The sequence below is a fragment of the Bos taurus genome, chromosome 18 (assembly GCF_002263795.3).
Source record: "Bos taurus isolate L1 Dominette 01449 registration number 42190680 breed Hereford chromosome 18, ARS-UCD2.0, whole genome shotgun sequence".
NCBI lineage: Eukaryota > Metazoa > Chordata > Mammalia > Artiodactyla > Bovidae > Bos > Bos taurus.
This window is the reverse complement of record NC_037345.1, coordinates 46,070,961-46,084,645: the sequence shown is the minus strand read 5'-3', so window position 1 is coordinate 46,084,645 and position 13,685 is coordinate 46,070,961. Positions and strand designations below refer to the sequence as shown.

Below are 13,685 nucleotides of genomic sequence, written 5' to 3'. Positions count from 1 at the left end.
AAACATGACCCTCAGCTGTTTCTCCTCCAGAAAGGATCTCTTCTCACTTAGCTCATCACTCCCCACCTTGGTACCCACGTGGTTTCTCTACATTTCTGCCATTTGTAACCCACATGGTGTGTATCCTAGAATGGGCACCTAGGAAGTGCTTTTGATGCTTGATACACAGGAGACGAAGGCAACATAATTATCTTTCATTCTCTACCAAGGTATTTTGTGCTGTTTTACTGTCTGCATGTGATTGAGCAACAGAAACTTACTGGAAAGGTGAAGATTGCTGGATAAGGATAAGGCTGCTTTCATTAGCTTAAAATGCTAAGAGAGGGACCCCTTTTCTCCATCCTCATCCCCCAGCCATGCAGACCTGCAGAACCCTCTCTTCTAGCAGGTGCCAGGACCCTGGGCCATTTCTGAAGCCTCAGGAATCTCTTAGGAAACCCCTCTTTTGGCTTGGAAAATGGCAGTACCTCCTGAAGTGAGTCTAGGTGAGGTTGGTTCTTCTGGAAATGACTGTTTTGAAGTCTGTCCTTAGGGGAAAAAAAAAAAAAAAACTAGCACTGTCCCTTGATTATGATAGGCACTTGATTGTTGTTGTTTAGTGGCTAAGTCATGTTCAAGGATTTTGTGGCCCCATGGACTCCTCTGCTCCTCTGTCCATGGGATTTCCTAGGCAGGGATACTGGAATGAGTGGCCATTTCCCCCTCCACGGGATCTTCCTGACCCAGGCATTGAACCCGCATCTCCTCCACTGGCAGGCAGATTCTTTACCGCTGAGCCACCAGGGAAGCCCAGGAACTTGATTACTTGTGGCTGGGAGTATAAAAGGATTGGAGTTGGATGTGCCTGTGAGAGCTTATTAGCTGATGATACTAGTGGAGTGAGTCAGAACTTGTGCTTTTTACCTTCTTTTTAAAATCTCCATTCTGTTCTCCAAGTCACCAGTATTGGGACATCCTTGGTGTCCCTAAGACCCCAGCCTTGTGGGCATTCAGACTAAGTTGTTAACTAAATCACAGAGCTTCAGTGACCCCACCCAGTGGCATCATGGGAGTGGGCAGTGCAGCATCTCCAGTCCAACTCAACTAAGTTTACTTCGGAGTGAGTCACACTGCTCCCCACCATGCCACACCTGTCACCCCGCTTCCCAGCCATCAAAGGCCCTGTGCAAGGCGTGGTTCTGGATGCTGGGGACACAAGTGAGCAAGACACAGGGTAAACAGGTAAACACACAAAGCAGGTGATTCCAAGTGAAGGAAGGAAGCAAATCTAAGGAGAGTCTGGCATAGGGCTTTCTTTAGGTAAGGCTGTCAAGACAGGCCTGTGCTGAAGAGGGGTATTTGAACTGCTGAGCCAGCCACATGAAGGGCATTCCAGGTAGTTGTTCAGTCGCTCATTCAGTTGTATCTGACTCTGTGACCACATGGACAGCACCATGCCAGGCTTCCCTGTTCTTCACTATCTCCCGGAGTTTGCTCAAACTCGTGACCATTGAGTCGATGATGCCATCCAGCCATGTCATCCTCTGTTGCCCCTCCTCCTCCTGCCTTCAATCTTTCCCAGCATGGTTTCAGGTAGAGGGCATGGCAAAATCCAAAGCTCTGCACCAGGAACAAGCCCGCAGTATCAGGGGAATTGAAAGAAGGCCAGTGTGGCTGGGCATGCAAGATATGCTGGGCCACACAGCCTCGGGGCCCCACAAGAGCACGCGGAGTGAGCCTGGGTGTGTTGGCTTATCTGGAGTTGTTTGACCTTGGATGACATTGTCTCATTTGTTGATCTGATCTTCCTCTCTGACGATTAGCTATGTCCCCGGTAAACCTCTGTGGCCAGTCAGAATCTGATAGCTTCCTTCTGGTTCAGAGTCTTCCTGACCTCTTGACAACACAGAGCCACCACTGTCCTCTTCAGCTTCCAGCGACAACAGGTGGGGTGATGATCAGAGGTAGGGTTACAAAAAAATGGAGTGACTCGGAAATGGATTTTTTTTTTTGATGATGCAATTCTTTTATTTTTTGTTTCAAATTAATTTTTATTGGAGTCTAGTTGCTTTACAATGTTGTGTTCATTTCTGCTGTACTTTTTATTTTAGTTTTTGGATCTAGTTCCCTGACTAGGGATCAGCTCATGCCCCTTGCGCTGGGAACGCAGAGCCTTAACCTCTGGCCTGCAAAGGAATTCCCATCTGCTGTGCTTTTTAAAATGATAGAGATGGAGGTGTGCAGCCCAGCACGTACCAACAATGGAAGTAAACAGAAAGGAGGAACGTGGGCCTGACCCGGGAGCTGGGCTAGAGTTAGCCACTACCGTCATTCAAGCTGGGCCCCTGACAGCTTACCTCACCGCAGTTCCGTGAAACCCCTTTGAAACCACACAGTCTAAGATCAGGAAACCTTATCTGTTAGGAAGTTGAAGTTCACCAGATGCCTCCCCCACCCTCACGTCCAGCACCTCAGGAAAGGACTCCAGGGACATGGACCTTACCACCCCATCCTTCTGGTTGGACAGACCAAAATCCTGAGAGATCCCTTTGACTCTTTGAAAGTATCTCTCAGGATCTGACTACTCCATCAGCAAATCCTCTCCACTCTATCTTCAGAATATATCCCCAATCCAGTCCCTTCTCACCACATCTCCTGTGCCACCTGGTCAGGCTGGCATCGCCATCTCTCACCTATGTTCCTTTGTTTTATCCTGTCTGGCCCCTTTGCATCTGCTGTCCCCTTCAGTCTGTCCTGCACACAACAGCCAGAATGATCATTTAAAACATGAGTAAGTCTGTCTGTCCTCTGCTCAAAATTCCATGGTCTCCCTATCTTACTCATCAAAGCCCTAATCCTTACAATGGCCTCCAAGTTCAACTGTTTTGGCTTCCTGCCCCTGTCACACTCTGACCTCATCTGCTATGCTTCTCTCTCCCCTTGTTACTTGGGACACATCTCCACGGGTGCAACTTGATGACATCTCTCAAACTTAAAAACTTGATATCATCTAACCCAGCAAGTTGATATTCATGAGTTTGTTGTGTGGATATACTTTCTCATGTGCACAAAGAAGTATATTCATCGCAGTGTTTTTTGTTTATTGGTTCTCTGATAATAAAAGACTAGGGACAACCTCTGTCCATCAGCAAAGGGTCTGGTTAAATAAAAACCATGGGCATCCAATCAGTTGAAATACTGAGCATCTGTTACAAATAATGAGGCAGGTCTACATACGCCATGGTAGACCAGACTCTGAGGCTTATTGTTAGTTGTGAGTTGTGAGACTAGTGAGTTGTAAGAGAGAACAGACCTACACCCACATATTCACCCAATGAGTTCTTTCTGAGAGCCCTTAGGTAGCAGCACTGGCTGTTGCTGGGGAATCAGCGGTAAACCGACCTTGCCTCCCGGAGCAGATGTTCCATTGTGATAAGACAAGAAATAGATTGATAAACAGATACATAACCTCAAGTTGGGGGCCAGGCTGGTGCTAAGAAGGAAGATGGAGGTTGGAAAAACAGAGTAAAGGGGCAGAGAGCTAGGGCAGTCCAAAAAGGGCTCTCAGAGGACGTGATATTTGAGCAGAGCCCTGCAAGAAAAAAGGGCTTCCCTGGTGGCTTAGATGGTAAAGACTGTCTGCAATGCAGCAGACCTAGGTTCAATCCCTGGGTCAGGAAGATTCCCTGGAGAAGGGCATGGAAACCCACTCCAGTATTCTTGCCTGGGAAATTCCATGTACAGAGGAGCCTGGTGGGCTACTAGTCCACAGGGTTGCAAAGAGTCAGACACAACTGAGCGACTAACACCATACACTGCAAGGAAGAAGAGCATGAGGGTGAGACTGTTGGGGGTTGGTCCAGGCAGAGCATGGCCAGCCCTGAGATGAGCCACAGTGTGTCAGAGGAGGTCAGGGAGGCCAGAGCTGCTGCAAGAGGGCTGAGGGAGAGTTGTGGGAATAAGGTCAAGGCAGTAGGCAGGGCCCAGAGTGTGTGGGGCCCTGTGTCTGAGGTCCAAATGAAGAGTGACATCTGAGGTCTGATGGGCAGAGGTGTGAGGTAACTTGGTCCACATTTCCAAAGGATCCCTCTGGAAGCTGCTGGGTGAGGACTAGATTGCAGGAAGTGATGCCCATGGAACTGTTCACAGTGGTGTGTCTCTGGGAAGGGGAACTGGGTATTGGAGGGGTATTGGGGTAGAAGGGAAAGTTACCAATCTCCATGTATCTTTTGTACTGTTAAAAAAAATTTCTTTTTTCTGAGTGTGTGTGTGTGTAAGTTTACTCAAAAACTAAAAGCAAGAGAAAGCATTCATAGCTAACATTTGTTGGGCATGTATTATGAGCTATGTATTATGACAAGCTATGGGCTTGTATTATGAGCTATGTATTATGACAAGCTATGGGCTTGTCACAGTGAACCCTTAGGCTTAATGGAGCTGAGACAGTCCATGTAAGTGGTCAGTTGTGTGGTCCACACCACCCAGCCACAGCCTTTTCTTCAGTTGTGCTGTTCCAGGTGGGAGAGGGGATAAACCCAAAGTAGACATAAAAAAACAAAAAGGGCAGAGCTAACAGCCTCGCCAACATTGGATCTCTGAACCACATCCCCAGCCAGACTCAGCTTTATCCAGTTTCTGTGTTGCCTTTTTTTTTTTTTTTTTTGCCAGTTGAATGGATTTCCAGCAGTGTCTCCTTGCTGTTTTAATGCAGCTCCATTTTTCTGATTAAGAATAAGTTGAGCACCTCTCAAGAGAACACAGGCTTTTTCAGTCCATAATCATTGTGCCACTCAGTGTCTAAGTGATGGCTCTTAATTGAAGCAACAGAGGTCAACTCTGGCTAATTTAGGGATTATCTGATAAGATGTTGGATAGCTTAGAGACTTGGCAGCAAGGCTGGAGAATCAGGCTTACAGAATAAAGGAAGCTATGTAGCCAGGACCACTGTAAAATCATGCCTCAGATCCAACCCAGTGAGGATCCAGTAGCCCTTCCCTCAACACACACACACACACACACACACACACACACACACACTACATTGAACCTTGGGCCCCAGAGCCACATTCCTTCTCACCATGACTTCCCTCCTCTGTACCACACTGCAGCCTCACATTCAGAATTGGGGCAGGTGCACTTGATGGGCCAAACCTAAGAGGGCTGCTCAGAAAATAGGCTGATGTAGGCCCTGATGTAGGCTCACACCAGGACCTGCAACTATCAGCTTCTCCAGCGGGAGCAGGGCTCTGCTTCTCACCAAAATTCAAAGTTCACATGTTGGCAGTTTCTTCAACACAGGAAGGATTTCAAATGCTAGGCAACCAAAGGCTGACCAGAGGCCCACAGTGGGGCCTCTGAAAGGTCAGGACAGTCCAGATAATTTCCATATTTTGAGGTTCCCAGTATATGAAAAAACAAGTGATGAAATGCCCAAATGAGATTTAATAGTGGGATGGCATTCCTAACAAGAAAGAAATAGACCATAAAGAACGTTGAGTGCCGAAGAATTGATGCTTTCGAACTGTGGTGTTGGAGAAGACTCTTGAGAGTCCCTTGGACAGCAAGATCAAACCAGTCAATCCTAAAGGAAATCAACCCTGAATATTCATTGGAAGGACTGAAGCTGAAGCTCCAGTACTTTGGCCACCTGCTGCAAAGAACCAACTCATTGGAAAAGACCTGATGCTGGGAAAGATGGAGGGCAGGAGAAGGGGACGACAGAGGACGAGATGGTTGGATGGCATCCCCAACTCAATGGACATGAGTTTGAGCAAACCCAGGAGATAGTGAAGGACAGGGAAGGCTGGTATACTGCAGTCCATGGGGTCAAAAATAGTCAGACATAACTGAGTGACTGAACAGCAACAATGACTCATAAAATAGTTTTAGAGTTTGTTTTTTTTTGATGGACTTCTTTACAGATATAGAGCTGGAAATGGGCCACAGGTTCAAAGTCAAGTTGTGTCAAGATAGTCCTGCAACTTTATATTTATCTTTATTAAGTGTTCACATCAGAAGAGTGATGCTGAGTCCTGGGCCAGATGCCTTCCAGGCTGGTGCTTCCACGGGCCCTGGTGTGGGCAGATGGTCCAGGGTCCGCTCCCGGGCAGCAGCCCCTCCCTGCACATGCAGTCTGGTCCAGCTGGCCTCAGCCAAGAGCTGCCCTGGATGTGTAGATGCTGCATACCACAGAGGATATTACTGCACCCCGAGGCCATCTGAAATGAACGCACGCATGCTCTGTTGCTTCAGTTGTGTCCAACTTTTTGCAACCCCATGGACTGTAGTTCGCCAGGCTCCTCTGTCCATGGGATTCTCCAGGTAAGAATACTTGAGGGGTCACCATTCCCTTCTCCAGGGGATCTTCCCCACCCAGGAATTGAACTCGTGTCTCCCGGGACTCCTGCATTGCAAGCTAATTCTTTACCACCAAGCCACCTGGGAAGCCCCTAAAACAAATATAACTGTGTTATTCAGTGGACTGGGCTGGGCAGGTTCAAGTAAACCTTAACTTTATTTTCCCCTATATCTCTTCTTCCTACAGCTTGCATGGCTCCTTGGGTGCCAGGGCTTCTTCAGACACTCAAACAATAAAAAGTCCAGTCCAGTTAAATAATCACATAGCTCCAGGCCAGTATAACATCAAAATTCTTAATTCTATTCTAAGTAGAGCTTCTCCCCGAAGCTCTGCAGTGCCTCTGGCTCACAGCCTGGAGAAGAGGGTGGGACACTGTCCGGTTTCTCTTTCTTTGCTCCACTTTGTCTCCTCTCCTCTCCTGCATGTTAATTTCATTTTGGATCCATTGAGGGTCCCACCCTGTGGACAGAGAGGAGGTGGAATGGGCAGTGGATGTCAGGCTGGCCTAGTGCATTTATGGCCTGGAACCAGTGCCCTCTGAATGGGACAGACATCTAGTGCCAACTCATTCTCCCATGGGGACCTATCGCTGATCCTTGGACCTCCCTGGTCGGCACCTTTCCCTTGCATGTGGAATACCTCCTCCCCTTGGCCACGTTTGATCCATACTCAGCCCCTGGGCATCCCCTCTGTAGGTCTGCATGGCTCCTCTAGGCTGCCCCATTGGATGGCATCATTTATAAAATGCCTTTAGGCTGGCTTCTCAGCAAAGTGCCCTTTTTAGGTCCAAGGGAGCCTCATACCTTTGTCCCATTGTTGATGGAACAGCAGCTCACTCCAGTGTAGCTTCTCTCCCATTTTTGCCTCCCAGTCCCAGCAAGCTCTTCAGTTTTTATTTCTCCCAGCCAGCATCTGGCACTAGCCCTTGCTTCCTTAAACTTCAGGGGTAGGTTCAGTTCTGCCAGCAGCTGTCTTGACATCCCTCTAGTGTTATCGGTGAGCAGGAAGCTCCCCTGTTTCTTCCCACTGGGATCAGAACACAGAACACTCACAGCTCCTCCCTGCCTGCCTCTTCCACTTGCCAGCTTCTTGTATTCGGCCAGAGTTGAGCTTACCTTCACAAAACCAGTTTCCAGAGTCTGCAGAGTCTGCATTGAAGATCTAACACCATCACGTCGCGGTTGTACTTCGTATCTGTTGATTGATTTTGACTGAAACTGAAACAGCAGAGGTCCTCCTTTTTAATGCCCTGTGTCCATTCCACAGACCTCATCCTCTGTGCTGTCGTCTGTCAAGAAAGCGGAATGGTGCCAACCCCTCAGAATTATTTTACAAGTTAGATCATCCCTGGGGAAAAGCTTTACCAAACTGTCAAGCCCTCCAGCAGCTCTGCTGCTGTGCTTCTTTGGCAGACAACCTCAGGCTAAGGCAATGGTCTCCGTCCTTTTTAGCCACACTATGCAGGAGGAATGACATCTCCCCCCCCCCCCGCCCCCACACCTCATGTGTATGTAACACCTGGCTTCAGGGAGTACAGTTTTGAGCAATCTCAAGTGCCTCAGTTATACCTTCACCTCTTCCCCCTCACTGAAAAATGTTTGTGATCCAGAGTCTTGCCACCAAAGTCCAGCTTTGGCTCTGCATTTTTTTTTTCCCCTAAGTAACTATTTTAAAATTCCACTTTCTAGCTGTTGCGATAGGACCCTCCTCCCCACAAAATATGACACCGTACCTCACAGGCTGTTGCCATGCATCTCAAGTCATTCATCAGTTCAGTTCAGTTCCGTCGCTAGGTCGTGTCCGACTCTTTGCGACCCCATGAATTGCAGCATGCCAGGCCTCCCTGTCCATCACCATCTCCCGGAGTTCACTCAAACTCACATCCATTGAGTCAGTGATGCCACCCAGCCATCTCATCCTCTGTTGTCCCCTCTTCCTCCTGCCCCCAATCCCTCCTAGCATCAGAGTCTTTTCCAATGAGTCAACTCTTCACATGAGGTGGCCAAAGTACTGGAGTTTCAGCTTTAGCATCATTCCTTCCAAAGAAATCCCAGGGCTGATCTCCTTCAGAATGGACTGGTTGGATCTCCTTGCAGTCCAAGGGACTCTCAAGAGTCTTCTCCAACACCACAGTTCAAAAGCATCAATTCTTTGGTGCTCAGCCTTCTTCACAGTCCAACTCTCACATCCATACATGACCACTGGAAAAACCATAGCCTTGACTAGACGGACCTTTGTTGGCAAAGTAACATCTCTGCTTTTGAATATGCTATCTAGGTTGGTCATAACTTTCCTTCCAAGGAGTAAGCGTCTTTTAATTTCATGGCCGCGGTCACCATCTGAAGTGATTTTGAAGCCCCCCAAAATAAAGTCTGACAGTGTTTCCACTGTTTCCCCATCTATTTCCCATGAAGTGATGGGACCAGATGCCATGATCTCAGTTTTCTGAATGTTGAGTTTTAAGCCAGCTTTTTCACTCTCCACTTTCACTTTCATCAAGAGGCTTTTTAGTTCCTCTTCCCTTTCTGCCCTAAGGGTGGTGTTATCTGCATATCTGAGGTTATTGATGGGAGCCCTTTAATTTGGGGGAAATCTCATGCCTGCTCTTTGAGGGCACCTGGAGACCAGTCTGGGAAGAGATCGGGAGCGCATGCCAGAAATCTGACTGCCTTTTGAACTCATTTCTGATGATTTCCTGTGACTGGTTCCCTGGAGACAAGCAGACAGGGTTCTGTCTGGGTGTGATTCTCCTGATACCCTGTGGGTGCATTTTTTTTCTTTTAAAGTTGGTTTTATTGAGTTGTATTTTTCCTAGAACTTTGCCCTTGTAATCTTTAAAAAAAATTTTTTTATTGGAGTGTAGTTGTTTTACAATGTTGTGTTACTTTCTACTGTATAGCAGAGTGAATCAGCTATACATATCCATATATTCCTTCTGTTTGGGATTTTCCTTCCCATGTAGGTTGCATTTTCTGTATCACTGCGAGAAATGGCGGTGTCCAAGGGCATTCATGGGCTGGCCCCCCGCATGAGAGGTAATGATGCTCCCAACACACATTTCCTGTGCATTCACCCTGGTGGTCATTATTTGATGACCCTCCCTGCTTGCCACTCCCATTTTCCTTAAAGAAGCTCCTGCCTTCCCTGTTTTAGGTTTGATGGCAGTGTAGCCACCTCACCCTTCCCCAGCGCTAGGGGTGGACCCTTGGAGTCCTGAGTGGGTGGCATGATTCATCCCCAGTCCCAGCTGACCTCACAGTGGCCTGTGCGAGTGTTCAGGCAGCTTGAATCTCTGTGCCTTGTTCTCTGATCTAGCTTGATCAGATCAAAGTGATGAGTGTTCTTCCATTATTATTTCTGTATTTTTTAAAAATTGCATAATCATGTTGTCTTGGCCAAAAAGTTCATTTGGATTTTTCCATTTTTCCATTTGAACTTTTTGGCCCACCCAATACATGAGTATATTCTTATTGTAAAAGCATCCAACAATACAGAAGTCAAATGTGAAAGGCAACTTCACTTCTCCCTGACATTTCTCCCTTCCTAGTAAACATCTCTTTTGTTTATACCCATATATGTACATATATAAATATAGAATTTAAGAATGGGTAAATGGAATCATACTATATATAATGTTCTGAAATGTTTCATTTTTTACTATAAAATATGCCCTGGTGATCTTTCCATGTTAGTACACATAGAGCTACTGTATTCTTTTTAAAAAATATTTGTTTACTTATTTGTTTTTATTTTTGACTGTGCTGGGTCTTCCTTGCCTTGGGCTCACAGCCTGCAGAGGAGGGTGGGACACTGGTTTCTCTTTCTTCGCTCCACCTTGTCTCATCTCCTTTCCTGCATGTTAGCTCTGCTTTGGATAATCCATTGAGGGCTTTTCTCTAGTTGTGGCGAGCGAGGCCTTCTCTTGTTGTGGAGCATGCGTTCTAGGGCATTCAGGCTTCAGTAGTTATGGCACATGTGCTCAATAATTGTGACACATGGGCTTAGTTGCTCTGAAGCATGTGGAATCTTCCCGGACTGGGGATCAAACCCATGTCTCCTGCATTGGCAGACAAAGTCTTTACCACTGAGTCACCAGGGAAGCCCTACTGTATTCTTTCCATTAGCTACGTGGTGTATTTTTTAGGGCCGTCCTCTAATGAATGCAGTCATTCAGGGCCCATTTTCACTTTTCCATTCCTTTGTCATAACAAACAGTGCTTTGCCGAATAGCCTATCTGTCTGCCTAGACCTGTGTGAGTATTGTGGTTAGATCGATGTTTTAGAAATGTAATTGATATAATTCCTGGGTCAAAGAGATGTACTTTCAAATTTTTGGTAGATATTTTCATATTACCTTCCTGAAAATGTTTAGTAATGTACATTTCCCCCAACAGTGTATGAGAGTACCTATTTCCATACACCTTCTCTAAAGCTGGATTTTTTGAATCTTTAACATTTTTGCTTATAGCACGGGTAAAAAATTTTATCTTGTTTTATATTTTGAGGAGACATTCAACTAAAGTGATCCAAGTCCATTTCCGATAACTATGGGAAAGGATTGGGTATTTAGTAAGTAATGTTGGGGTAGTTGACTGCCTACAAAACTAACTTCCAGTGTTTTAAAGATCAAATATATTTTTTAAAAATACAGAAATGTGGCTGATGGCCTTTGCCGTGTGGCTGGCGGCGCTGCCATCTTGGCATTTCTTGAGTTAGAAGAGTGGAGCCTGGCCAGGAGGCGGGGTAGGGGATGCTGGCTCCATTACTATGGACAACTTTTCTTCATCTGTGAGCTCCCAGGCCACACCTGCTCTTTCATCTTCAAGGTAGAGGAAGAGGATGGTGCAGAGCACATTCTGGTTTTGACCATGCTCTGCCTCACCAGGTTGGGGGTGGGCAGGGCACAAAGAAGAGTGTAACGTTGTAGAAGTCATGGCCCGGAACCATGATCACCAGGACATCACGGTACCTGTGGCCAGCCTCAAGTTGTCCTGCCAACCTATGCTGTTCGGATGACTTCCAGCTTCAGCTACCTGTAACCTTCCACCTCTTGTCAAGTTCTGGCCCTATGCAGAAGCAATGATGTTTCTGAGGAGGAGAGCATAGGAGAGGGGAGTGAGGAGGAGGAAGCTGAGCCGTTCACCATCCTGCCTGCCAAGAAGCAGGGGGACAAGCTCTAGTCCTCCTGGTCAGCTAGCTGCTTGCCGCCTGCACCATGTTCGGCGTTCCTGTACAAGTTTCGATAATTTTGTGTGTTCTCTGTTGAAGAGGATGGATAGCCGTGGGGTGGAGTGGGCGAGGTCTTAGTCTGGTGCCAGGAGAAAGAGGGTCCCATTCTCCATCGGGCCCTGGTGTTCTCTTCCTGTGCCACACCCGTAGCTTCCCTTTCCTCCAGGAAGGGGAGGAGCTCTGACCTTCTATCCTGACCCTCTCTCTCCACTTGCTTATGAGGTTGGAGGTCAACATCAGATACTCAGAACTACACATTTTTTACATTTTTGGATAAAGGTTGAAATAAAGTGGTGTGGAGAGTTTTGTGGTTTTTTTTTTTTTTTTGCAAATATTATAGAGAAGTTGTATAGATATTATATAGTTTTTAAATTTATTTATTTACTGGCTGCACTGGGTCTTCCTGTTGCCTGCGAGCTTTCCCTAGTTGTGGTGAGCGGAGGTTACTCCTTCTTGCAATGCTTTGGGCTTCTCATTGAAGTGGCTTCTCTTGTTTACAGCATAGGCTGTAGGCACACAGGCTCAGCAGTTGTGGCACTTGGGACTTTGTTGCCCAGAGGCATGTGGAATATTCTGGGAGCAGTGATCAAACCCATGTTCCCTGCACTGGCAGACGGATTCTTAACCACTGGACCACCAGGGAAACCCTACAATCTTTAAGCTTTGTAAATGAGATGACTTGTTCCTAGTGTGATATAAACACAGAAGTCATCAAAGAAATGACAAATATGAGCACATAAAACTATAAAGCTGTGGAAAAAATCATTAACAAGACTATCTTTCTACACACGTAAAAAGGGTTTATGTACTAGTATTCAAAGAGCTTCTACAAATCAAATAAGAAAAAAGCAAGTATAGGTAGATAAAAAACAAATTATTGTATACAATATAATATTCTCTACCTCAATTTTCATCCAAAAAATTAAAATAGTACTGATTATGATGTTTAATTTTATGTTCCACTTTTCTGGACCACAGTGCTCCTACATATATTTGATCAAACATTGTTCTAGATGTTTCTGGGAGGATGTTTTGGGGTGATATTTAGGTTTAAATTGATAGACTTTGAGTAAAGCAACTATCCTTTTGTTAATGTGGGTGGGCCTCTTCCAATCAGTTGAAGACCTGAATAGAACAGAAGGTTAACCTCCCCTCAGCAAGAGGGAATTCCCCACCAGACCTCATCTGCCCCATAGCTCTTCCTAGATTTCCAGCAGATGGCCTTTGGACTTGAACACTAAGTCCATCCTGAGTCGCCAGCCTCCTGTCCTCCTCTGTCAGGTTCTGGACTCACCAAACCACTGCAGCCTTAATTGCCCTAAACTGAAACAACTCAATGTCCTTCACGGGGTGTATGAATAAGCAGGTTGTGGTCTAGTCATACAGTGGAACAGAATACTCAGCAATAAAAGAAAACAAACCACGATAGTATCAAATGAGATGAGTATCAAAGGCCTTATGCTGAGTGAAAAAGCCAGTCTCAGAAGGTTAAGAACTATAACCTATATGGTGTCATTTATGTGACAGTCTAGAAAAAGTGACACTGATGACAGGGAGCACTTCTGTGGTTGTCCTCAGTTAGGGCTGAGGGGAAGATGTGACTCTGACTGCTCTTTATCTTGATCGTGGTGGTAGTTAGAGGAATCTGTGTGTGTTAAAATTCACAGAACTGTATGTACATCTCCCTGAAAAAAATTCCTTTTTATAGTATGATTATTTTTTAAAAGAAAAAAAATTAAGTTGTTTCTTTAAAAAATAATGCCTGGGTGTCTGGCATGGGCAGAAAAGTAGAGTTCACCATTTACAGAGGTGGGATAGGCTGGGTGGTGGGGCCAGATCTGGGGGAGGAAGTGAAGGGTTCAGTTTTGTGCTGAGGTCCAGCCCCAGCTGATCCAGGGAGTTCGAAGCGGGGATGGCGTCGGCGAGGATCAGGATACAATAGCTTCAATTAGATATTAATTAGACATGTAAAGAGTAATAGAATGAGGATAGCTCATTAGGAAAATTCAGTGGAGAAAAGAGGCTGAGTAGCTTGGTTTACGCGGGAGACCAATAAAACTTCAAGACAAGAAGTTTGCACCACTTACGTAGGCCGCAGGCGTCCTTCCGTTCTCCCGAA

At 46.1% G+C, this 13,685-nt stretch overlaps 1 pseudogene; it reads left to right on the top strand.

Annotated features, from left to right (window-relative positions):
• The first annotated feature begins 1,121 nt into the window (after positions 1-1,121).
• Positions 1,122-11,610, top strand: LOC107131421 (nucleoplasmin-3-like; annotated as a pseudogene).
• Positions 11,611-13,685: the final 2,075 nt, after the last annotated feature.